The 11,769-nt window shown below is 44.7% G+C and overlaps 1 non-coding gene across 1 annotated transcript; it reads left to right on the top strand.

Moving 5' to 3' along the window:
- Positions 1–3,945: 3,945 nt before the first annotated feature.
- On the top strand, positions 3,946–4,018 carry trnat-ugu. The gene has a single exon. It is a non-coding gene; the product is annotated as a tRNA-Thr (tRNA).
- The last annotated feature ends 7,751 nt before the right edge of the window (positions 4,019–11,769 follow it).

Raw genomic sequence — 11,769 nt, 5'->3', positions numbered from 1 at the left:
CGCACTGCTAAAGCTAACTCTCTCTCCTCTGCTCTTGTCCTTCTAGACCTGTCTGCTGCCTTTGATACTGTGAACCATCAGATCCTCCTCTCCACCCTCTCTGAGCTGGGCATCTCCGGCGCGGCTCACTCCTGGATTGCGTCCTACCTGACCGGTCGCTACTACCAAGTGGTGTGGCGAGAAGCTGTCTCCGCACCACGTGCTCTCACCACTGGTGTCCCCCAGGGCTCAGTTCTAGGCCCTCTCCTTTTCTCCCTATACACCAAGTCATTTGGCTCTGTCATATCCTCACATGGCCTCTCCTATCATTGCTACGCTGACGATACACAACTAATCTTCTCTCCTTTCCCCCTTCTGATAACCAGGTGGCGAATCGCATCTCTGCATGTCTGGCCGACATATCAGTATGGATGACGGATCACCACCTCAAGCTGAACCCTGGCAAGACGGAGCTGCTCTTCCTCCCGGGGAAGGACTGCCCGTTCCATGATCTCGCCATCACGGTTGACAACTCCGTTGTGTCCTCCTCCCAGAGTGCGAAGAGCCTTGGCGTGACCCTGGACAACACCCCTGTCGTTCTCCGCTAACATCAAGGCGGTGACCCGATCCTGCAGGTTCATGCTCTACAACATTCGGAGAGTACGACCCTGCCTTACACAGGAAGCGGCACAGGTCCTAATCCAGGCACTTGTCATCTTTCGTCTGGATTACTGCAACTCGCTGTTGGCTGGGCTCCCTGCCTGTGCCATTAAACCCCTACAACTCATCCAGAATGCCGCAGCCCGTCTGGTGTTCAACCTTCCCAAGTTCTCTCATGTCACCCCCCTCCTCCGCACACTCCACTGGCTTCCAGTTGAAGCTCGCATCCGTTACAAGACCATGGTGCTTGCCTATGGAGCAGTGAGGGGAACGGCACCCTCCTTACCTTCCGGCTCTGATCAGTCCCTACACCCAAGCGAGGGCATTGCGTTCATCCACCTCTGGCCTGCTGGCTCCCTTCCTCTGCGGAAGCATAGTTCCCGCTCAGCCCAGTCAAAACTGTTCGCTGCTCTGGCACCCCAATGGTGGAACAAGCTCCCTCACGGCGCCAGGACAGCGGAGTCACTCACCACCTTCCGGAGACATTTGAAACCCCACCTCTTTAAGGAATACCTGGGATAGGATGAAGTAATCCGTCTAGCCCTCCCCCAAAAAAACAAAAATTATAATAATAAAAAATAAATAATAATAATAATAATATAATTGTTGTAAAGTGGTTAACCCACTGGCTATAGGGTGAATGCACCAATTTGTAAGTCGCTCTGGATAAGAGCGTCTGCTAAATGACTTAAATGTAAAAAAAAATTAACAGAAGGAAGAAGAGGGGGAAGAAGAGGGGGGGATGAAGAAAGGAAGAGACAAGACGCTGTGGGAGGTGGGAGGTGGGAGGTGGGAGGAGGGAGGTGGGAGGTGGGAGGAGGGAGGTGGGAGGTGTTTCTCTGCATCTTGCACTGGATCATAGAGATGGTTCTGTGTTTGAAGTGAATGTAACTCCTCCTCCAGATGAGTTCTGTCAAACAGTGTTTTTAAACAATCTGGTTGACCTTACCTTTTCATGTACTGTGAGGGAAAAAAGTATTTGATCCCCTGCTGATTTTGTACGTTTGCCCACTGACAAAGAAATTATCAGTCTATAATTTTAATGGTAGGTTTATTTGAACTGTGAGAGACAGAATAAGAAAAAAACGCATGTCAAAAATGTTATCAATTGATTTGCATTTTAATGAGGGATATAAGTATTTGACCCCTCTGCAAAACATGACTTAGTACTTGGTGGCAAAACCCTTGTTGGCAATCACAGAGATTAGACGTTTCTTGTAGTTGGCCACCAGGTTTGCACACATCTCAGGAGGGATTTTGTCCCACTCCTCTTTGCAGATGTTCTCCAAGTCATTAAGGTTTCGAGGCTGACGTTTGGCAACTCGAACTTTCAGCTCCCTCCACAGATTTTCTATGGGATTAAGGTCTGGAGACTGGCTAGGCCACTCCAGGACCTTAATGTGCTTCTTCTTGAGCCACTCCTTTGTCATGCTTGAATACCCATTCACGACCCATTTTCAATGCCCTGGCTGAGGGAAGGAGGTTCTCACCCAAGATTTGACGGTACATGGCCCCGTCCATTGTCCCTTTGATGCGTTGAAGTTGTCCTGTCCCCTTAGCAGAAAAACACCCCCCAAAGCATAATGTTTCCACCTCCATGTTTGACGGTGGGGATGGTGTTCTTGGGGTCATAGGCAGCATTCATTCCTCCAACACGGCGAGTTGAGTTGATGCCAAAGAGCTCAATTTTGGTCTCATCTGACCACAACACTTTCACTCAGTTCTCCTCTGAATCATTCAGATGTTCATTGGCAAATTTCAGACGTGCATGTATATGTGCTTTCTTGAGCAAGGTGACCTTGCGGGCGCTGCAGGATTTCAGTCCTTCACGGCGTAGTGTGTTACCAATTGTTTTCTTGGTGACTATGGTCCCAGCTGCCTTGAAATCATTGACAAGATCCTCCCGTGTAGTTCTGGGCTGATTCCTCACCGTTCTCATGATCATTGCAACTCCACAAGGTGAGATCTTGCATGGAGCCCCAGGCCGAGGAGATTGACAGTTCTTTTGTGTTTCTTCCATTTGTGAATAATCGCACCAACTGTTGTCACCTTCTCACCAAGCTGCTTGGCGATGGTCTTGTAGCCCATTCCAGCCTTGTGTAGGTCTACAATCTTGTCCCTGACATCCTTGGAGAGCTCTTTGGTCTTGGCCATGGTGGAGAGTTTGGAATCTGATTGATTGCTTCTGTGGACAGGTATCTTTTATACAGGTAACAAGCTGAGATTCTCAGCTCGTTACCTGTATAAAAGACACCTGGGAGCCAGAAATCTTTCTGATTGAGAGGGGGTCAAATACTTATTTCCCTCACTAAAATGCAAATCAATTTCTAACATTTTTGACATGCGATTTTCTGGATTTTTGTGTTGTTATTCTGTCTCTCACTGTTCAAATAAACCTACCATTAAAATTATAGACTGATCATTTCTTTGTCAGTGGGCAAACGTACAAAATCAGCAAGGGATCATATACTTTTTTCCCTCACTGTAAGTGGTTTGTGTGTGTGTGTGTGTGTGTGTGTGTGTGTGTGTGCGTGTGTGTGTGCATGCACACATTCTTGCATGTGTACAGATGTAGGATCTTCATTTGGTCACTCTTCTGTTGCTGGGAATTTTCATGCAGAGTAGTGTATTGAAGGTTTCAAAAGGCTTCTAAAGTTTGCAATGTCCACTTTAAAATGTCAGACTTTGATTTTCGACGAGCAGGTGTCCACATACTATTTTGACACCTGGTGTTAGCGTAAAGAGGCAGGCTTTCTATGAATAAAACGTTGTAGATGTGACGAGGGCTTAAACCCTCACTGGCCAATGAAAACATGCGCCAAAGATTTTTATTTGTTATTTCGTTTTTTAACGGAATGATAAACAATAAGCAGACTTCCTACATAGGCTACTGACATCTTTCATCCAATAGGCATCACATACAACTTTTCAAACGGGAGCTGGACATAAATAATATCCAATATAGTGAGATAAGGTTGTTGACTGGTTTCCATGCTCCTAAAAAATTATATTTTTAGGCTAATTTATTAGGCTATTGTGCGTCTCCGCTGGTAAAATCCATGCCATAACCAACTGCCTTACCGCTAGACCACTTTTTTATTGGTCTTAAAATCCCCACCAGCGCTGCCTGAAATTGGCACTTTGGCGGACGTTTTTAAGGACACACCTCAGATATTGTCACCCCTCCCTCCTCAGCGCAGCGAAGCTCATATAAGACAGGTAAATTACCAATCCTGGCGCAAGGGGTTGGAAAATAGCAGAGCGCCTGCTTTAACAAGTCAAAATGGCCAATCAGCGTGCATTTGAGCCCCTGTAGCTCAGTTGGTAGAGCGTGGCGCTTGTAACGCCAGGGTTGTGGGTTTGATTCCCACGGGGGGCCAGTATGAAAATGTATGCACTCACTAACTGTAAGTCGCTCTGGATAAGAGCGTCTGCTAAATGACTAAAATGTTTTAAAAAATGACAATTGTGCTTAACGCCAGCCCACCATGGAGCCCTAGGAGTCTAATAGATATGCTGGTTTGTTCATGTAATGACAGTCTAGTCCAGATACAGCTACAGACATTAACCTCAGGCTTTGAACAATACATACAAAAAAAAACACAAGAGACAAACACGATATACACACACGTTTTCTTTGAAGGGGCTCTTAGACAATTCCTTCAGGCATTTTCCCTTACACACCTTTCTCCTCCATCTCTCAAGCTGTTCCTAAACATCTTCACACTCTCCATACATCCTTGGAAGTTGGCATTGTGTGCCCCACATTCATTATGGATTATCTCACACTTGGCCGTATCTGCATGTTCAGTCAGCCAACCCCAGACAACCAACAACATCCATTCAGTCGGGTCCATGGGATCCATGTTGAATTACTGGCCCATGTCCATTTGGCAGCCGACACATGTTCCGGCATGCTCAGGAAAAACAGGATTTGTAAGGATGCTGCAGGAAATATGTGAACTGTGAAATTCGGAATCCGAGGAGAACATGCGTCATGCCGCCAAGGGTAGAGCTCCTTTCTGTCTCCATTGTGGCTAGCTCCACTGTAACCGTCTGATGTCAATAAATGGGATGGCTGAGTCACCTTTAATGTGAACTGTGGGGGGATGTGGCAAAGTGGCACAGTCTGTGGTGAATTGTGTGTGTCTAGAAATGCAGATGAGAGAGAAACATAGATATGGATGCACACTAGAGATATACAACCACAACACAAACCAAGACATACAGATGTAGGATCTTAATTTGAGCCAGTTTGATACAGCAGGAAAAGAATCCTATAACAACAGGAAATTTGAATTATTATGTGTATTATAATTAATAGAAATGTTTTGTAGCGGTTGATACATTTTTAATACGGAGTTGGTCCCCCCTTTGCTGCTATAACAGCCTCCACTCTTCTGGGTTAGCTTTCCACTAGATTTTGGAACATTGCTTAGGGGACTTGCTTCCATTCAGCCACAAGAGCATTAGTGAGGTCGGCACCCTGATGTTGGGCGATTTGGCCTGGCTCGCATTCGGCGTTTAAATTCATCCCAAAGGTGTTCGATGGGGTTGAGGTCAGGGCTCTGTGCAGGCCAGTCAAGTTCTTCCACACCGATCTCGACAAACCATTTCTGTATGGACCTCGCTTTGTGCTTGGAGGCATTGTCATACTGAAACAAGAAAGGGCTTTCCCCAAACTGTTACCACAAAGTTGGAAGCAGAGAATAATCTAGAAAGTCATTGAATGCTGTAGCGTTAAGATTTCCCTTCACTGGAACTAAGGGGCCTAGCCCGAACCATGAACCCCCCCCCCCCAGACCATTATTCCTCCTCCACCAAACTTTGCAGTTGCCACTATGCATTCGGGCAGGTAGCGTTCTCCTGGCATCCGCCAAACCCAGATTAATCTGTTGGACTGTCAGATGTTAAAGCGTGATTCATCACTACAGAGAACGCATTTCCACTGCTCCAGAGTCCAATGGCGGTGAGCTTTACACCACTTCAGCCAATGCTTGGCACTGCACATGGTGATCTTAGGTTTGTGTGTGGCTGCTCGGCCAGTTCTTGTGCTGACGTTGCTTCCAGAGGCAGTTTGGAACTCGGTAGTGAGTGTTGCATTTTTATGGGGTTACGTGCTTCAGCAATCAGCAGTCCCCCTTCTGTGAGCTTGTGTGGCCTACCGCTTCACGGCTAAGCCTTTGTTGCTATTAGACATTTCCACTTCACAATAAAAGCACTTAGAGTTGACTGGGGCAGCTCTAGCAGGGCAGACATTTGATGAACTGACATGCTATGACGGTAGCTACGTTGAAAGTTACTGAGCTCTTCAGTAAGGCCATGCTACTGCCAATGTTTGTCTGTGGAAATTGCATGACTGTGTGCTCGATTTTATACACCTGTCAACAACGGCTGTGGCTGAAATAGCCGAATCCACTCATTTGAAGGGGTGTCCACATACTATTGTATACATAGTGTATATGTGTTGGCTGCTGCTGTACACACTAAAAATAAAGCTTATAAATAGTACAACAGTGGTTTCTTTGGCTTGTAACCACAGTGGAACCCTTTTTGGTGCTATTTGAAACCTTTTTTTGAAGGTTCTGAACCATGCTCAAGGTTCTAAATGGAACATGTATGTTGCTATAAAGAATTCTATGAAGAACCATTTTAAAATGCTCTATATGGGCCTCCCGAGTGGCGCAGCGGTCTAAGGCACTGGCCGTGACCGGGAGACCCATGAGGCAGCGCTCATTTGGCCCAGCGTCGTCTGGGTTAGGGGAGGGTTAGGCCGGCCGGAATTTCCTTGTCCCATCTTGCTCTAGCGACTCCTTGTGGCAGGCTGGGAGCCTGCAAGCTTACTTTGGATGGTGTTTCCTCCGACACATTTGTGCAGCTGGCTTCCGGTTTAAGCGAGCAGTGCGGCTTGGCAGGATTGTGTTTCCAAGAACGCATGGCTCTCGACCTTTGCCTCTCCTGAGTCCGTAGGGGAGTTGCAGCAATGGGACAAGACTGTAACTACCAATTTGAAAAAGATAAGTTATACATAGCTCCAAAAAAGGCTTCTGGTATGGTTTACAGAACCTTTATGGAGAATGGTTCTATGAAGAACCTTTCTCAACATGAAATGTTCTTTGTAGATTATTTTGAAGAACCATACAGGGTTTTTTATTCTGGTCAGCCATACTATATTGTTAAAATTCCATAGGTGTTGTTATTGTGTTAATTAACTAATTGAATGAAGTGAGCTACCTCTAGTGATGTTACGTTTGATACCAGAGCTCTGAGGTATGTGTTGAAATCGCTAAGCTGTTTATTTCAAAGCAGTGTGCCAATGCCTGTATCAATTTATCAGAAGCTCGTGATCAATGACGCTCTGAAGCTTAGCCTTCACGAACAACCACCTGATTGGTTTGGTAGAAGATGCGCTACGGGGTGTGGGACGTCATCTATAATAATTTGGCTGCTCTAAATTATTTGGACCAGCAGGTGCCACTAGTGAACACTGTGTTGATTAAAGCCTTGAGTAATGAAGCTACTGTATTTTATAAATAATTGCCTGGAAAGCCTCAACGCTTCATGAAGCTTCGTTTCCCCATCACTAGCTACTTCCGGAAGAGCTGGGGTTCCCTGAGGAATGAATTGAGAACCACTTGACACAAGGCCATCCATGAGTCTTTCAGATAACACTGTCACTGGCCATAGTCTTACATAACATTTAATAGCATGACACAACACATTAGATAAACTGGAATTACACTCTCATTCACGGTTGCACAAAAAGAACTGTGTGTAAACCACGCCCCAAAATATTTGAATGAGCCGCCACCCATACATTTTAATTATCACTTAAAGAAAGAACCCTTTTGTGAACTGTAAAGAACCATTCAAGAGCTCAAAGGGTTCTTTGAGTCATTATGGTTCCACATAGAACCATCACCCTTCAAAACGAACCCTGGAGGAACTCTCATATTTTTGTGTGCAGCAGGACGATTGTTGTCAGTTTGATGAGGATTGTCTGTGTGCAGCAGAATCAAGGCCAGGACTCTCCAACCATATTCCCGGAGAGCTACCGTCCCGTAGGTTTTAGCTCCAACCTTAATCTAGCGCACCTGATTCTAATAATTAGCTGGTTGAGAAGCTGAATCAGGTCAGATAAATCTGGGGTTGGAGAGAAAACCTACAGGAGGGTAGCACTCCAGGAACAGGGTTGGAGAGCCCTAATCTAGCCCAACTGCTGATCGCCAGACTAATTTAATATGTATTTGTGGTTTCCTAATTAACTCTAATGTTTAAAAAACTGTCACAACACTCTAAGAGCAGCACTAACCTGCTAATATCTCTCTCTCTCTCTCTCTCTCTCTCTCTCTCTCTCTTACTCTCTCTCTCTCTCTCTCTCGCTCTCGCTCGTCTCTCTCTCTTTCTCTCTCACGTCTCTCTCTCTCTCTCTCTCTCTCTCTCTCTCTCTCTCTCTCTCTCTCTCTCTCTCTCTCTCTCTCTCTCTCTCTATTCAAAAAGGCTTTATTGGCATGATAAATATATTTTTACATTGCCAAAGAAAGTGAAATAAACAATAAACAAAAGTGAAAAGAAACAAAAACTATTAGTAAAGATTAGTAAAGTCAAAAACTATCACAAAGGTTTCAAAAGATAAAGACATTTCAAGTGTAATCTTATCGGATATGTACTGTGTTTTTAGCAATGTGCAAATAGTTGTGGTATGAGTAATAGGGGAAGATAAATAAGCAGATAAATATTGGTGGTATTTACAATGTTGTTTGTGCTCCACTGGTTTCCACACATCTTGCTGCTGTGACTGCACATTGGGAGTTTATCAATGTTTGATTTGTTTTCAAATTCTTTGTGGGTTTGTGTGATCTGTGGGAAATATGTGTCTCTAATTTGGTCATACATTTGTCAAGAGGTAAGAAAGTGCAGCTCAGTTTCCTCCTCATTTTGTTGGCAGTGACCACATATCCTGTCTTCTCTCAAGAGCCAGGTCTGCCTACAGGGGCCTCCCTCAATAGCAAGACTATGCTCACTGAGTCTGTAAACAGTCAAGGATTTTCTTAATTTTGGGTCAGTCACAGTGGTCAGGTATTCGGCCACTGTTTACTCTCTGTGGGCCAGATAGCATTCCAATTTCAAATCAAATCAAATACTATTTGCCACATGCGCCGAATACAACAGGTGTAGACCTTACAGTGAAATGCTTACTTACAAGCCCTTAACCAACAATGCAGTTTTAAGAAAAATAAGTGTTAAGTAAAAAATAGATAAGTAAAAAAATATAAATAAATAACAGTAGGGAGGCTATATACAGCTGTTAAGAAGCATTTTGGACCTAGACTTGGCGCTCCGGTACCACTTGCCGTGCGGTAGCAGAGAGAACAGTCTATGACTAGGGTGACTGGAGTCTTTGACAATTTTTAGGGCCTTCCTCTGACACCGCCTGGCATAGAGGTCCTGGATGGCAGGAAGCTCAGTTTGTTGGTTGATTCTTTCCAGTGTGTCAAATAGTTTTCTTTTTTTGCGTTCTCATAATTTGGTTGGGTCTAATTGTGTTGCTGTTTCTCTCTTTCTCTCTCTCTCTCTCTCTCTCTCTCTCTCTCTCTCTCTCTCTCTCTCTCTCTCTCTCTCTTCTGTCTTGCTTTCTATTTTTCTCTGTCTTCCTCCCTCTTTGCTGCCCTTGTTTTCTCACTTCCCATCCTCTCTTTCGCTCCCTCTCTCTCTCCCTCCCCCTTTCTCACATTCTCTATGTCCCCTGCTCCCTTCCTCCCCTCTCTCTCCCTCCCTGGTCTCTTCCTCCCTCTTCCTTTCCCTCTATCTCTGGGTCTCAGGATGATGTAGTCGCCTGCTCTACACAGTGACAGCCTGAACTGCCTGACAAGAGAAAACTAATTCCACGGCAGCAACCGGATATTAATGGGCTTTTTGTTTTGTCCGTCCCACTCCCACACACTCACAAAAAAACACACACACACACACACACACACACACACACACACACAGAGCTTCCAGACTGCTTCGTCTGAAGTCCGTCCTGAATTCATAAACATTGTGGTAGCAGCAGCTCAGCTCCCTTCCCTGTGTGTTCATGTTTTCATTGAAGGAGCTGTGAACATAGTAATGGAATAGCGGGAAATGTCCCTGCTGTGCCTGGCATGTCCTGTACTGTAGCTGGGAGATAATCCACAACCCTCATAGCGGTGCATATGAAAGGACCATATTGTTTATTAATGAGAGAGCAGCAGAGGGCTGAAGAAGCCACTTCAGACTACTAATGAAGCTTCAGATCTACAGAACATAGGGATTGTGTATATGTGTGTGTGTGTCGACTGTGTGTGTGTGTGTGTGTGTGTGTGTGTGTGTGTGTGCACGTGTATACACACGTGTGCATGTTTGTGTATGTATATCAGCGTGTGTGTGTGTGTGTGTGTGTGTGTATGTGTGTATGTGTGTATGTGCCATGAGCCCAATCAACACCCTGCTGATTCCCAATACGATTCCTCCTCTTTAGTCTCCATAACTAACACTCTCTGGATGCCTCTCAGAGGGGAAGGAAGAAGATAAAGAGAGGGAGGGAGAGAGGGAGAATGAGGTAGGGAGAAAGTGTGGGAGAGAGAGAGTTGAGAGAGAGAGAGAGAGAGAGAGAGAGAGAGAGAGAGAGAGAGAGAGAGAGAGAGAGAGAGAGAGACTGCATGCAGAATTCTCCAAAAACATCCTTTGTGTACAACGTAAAACACCAAATAATGCATGCAGAGCAGAATTAGGACGATACCTGCTAATTATCAAAATCCAGAAAAGAGATGTTAAATTCTACAACCATCTAAAAGGAAGAGATTCCCAAACCTTCCATAACAAAGCCATCACCTACAGAGAGATAAACCTGGAGAAGAGTCCCCTAAGCAAGCTGGTCCTGGGGCTCTGTTCACAAACACAAACAGACCCCACAGAGCCCCAGGACAGCAACACAATTAGACCCAAACAAATCACGAGGTAACAAAAAGATAATTAATTGACACATTGGAAAGAATTTGGCCCTAAACAGAGAGTACACAGTAAGGAATACCGGACCACTGTGACTGACCCAAAATTAAGGAAAGCTTTGACTATGTACAGACTCAGTCAGCATAGCCTTGCTATTGAGAAGGAGTACTACTGAGAGAGGCCGCCATAGGCAGATTGCCCACAAAATAAGATGGAAACTGAGCTGCACTTCCTAACCTACCAAATGTATGACCATGTTAGAGACACATACAGTTGAAATCAGAAGTTTACATACACTTAGGAATCATTAAAACTAATTTTTCAACCACTCCACACATTTCTTGTTAACAAACTATAGTTTTGCTAAAGTCGGTTAGGACATTTTCTTTGTACATGACACAAGTAATTTTTACAGCAATTGTTTACAAACAGATTATTTCACTTATAATTCACTGTATCACAATTCCAGTGGGACAGAAGTTTACATATGCTAAATTGAATGTGCCTTTAAACAGCTTGGAAAATTCCAGAAAATGATGTCATGGCTTTAGAAGCTTCTGATTGATATCATTTGAGTCAATTGGAGGTGTACCTGTGGATGTATTTCAAGGCCTACCTTCAAACTCAGTGCCTCTATGCTTGACATAATGGGAAAATCAAAATAAAACAGCCAAGACCTCAGAAAATAATTTGTAGACCTCCATAAGTCTGGTTCATCCTTGGGAACAATTTCCAAACGCCTGAAGGTACCACGTTCATCTGTACAAACAATAGTACGCAAGTATAAACACCATGGGACCACGCAGCCGTCATACCGCTCAGGAAGGAGACGCGTTCTGTCTCCTAGAGATGAACGTACTTTGGTGCGGAAAATGCAAATCAATCCCAGAACAACAGCAAAGGACCTTGTGAAGATGCTGGAGGAAACAGGTACAACAGTATCTATATCCACAGTAAAACGAGTCCTATATCGTCATAACATGAAAGGCCGCTCAGCAAGGAAGAAGCCACTGCTCCAAAACCGTCATAAAAAAGCCAGACTAAGGTTTGCAACTGCACATGGGGACAAAGATCGTACGTTTTGGAGAAATGTCCTCTGGTCTGATGAAACAAAAATAGAACTGTTTGGCCATAATGACCAAGGGGAAGGCTTGCAAG

The sequence above is a fragment of the Coregonus clupeaformis genome, chromosome 1 (assembly GCF_020615455.1).
Source record: "Coregonus clupeaformis isolate EN_2021a chromosome 1, ASM2061545v1, whole genome shotgun sequence".
Classification (NCBI taxonomy): domain Eukaryota; kingdom Metazoa; phylum Chordata; class Actinopteri; order Salmoniformes; family Salmonidae; genus Coregonus; species Coregonus clupeaformis.
The sequence above is the reverse complement of the archived record's forward strand: the minus strand, read 5'-3'. Positions and strand labels throughout refer to the sequence as shown.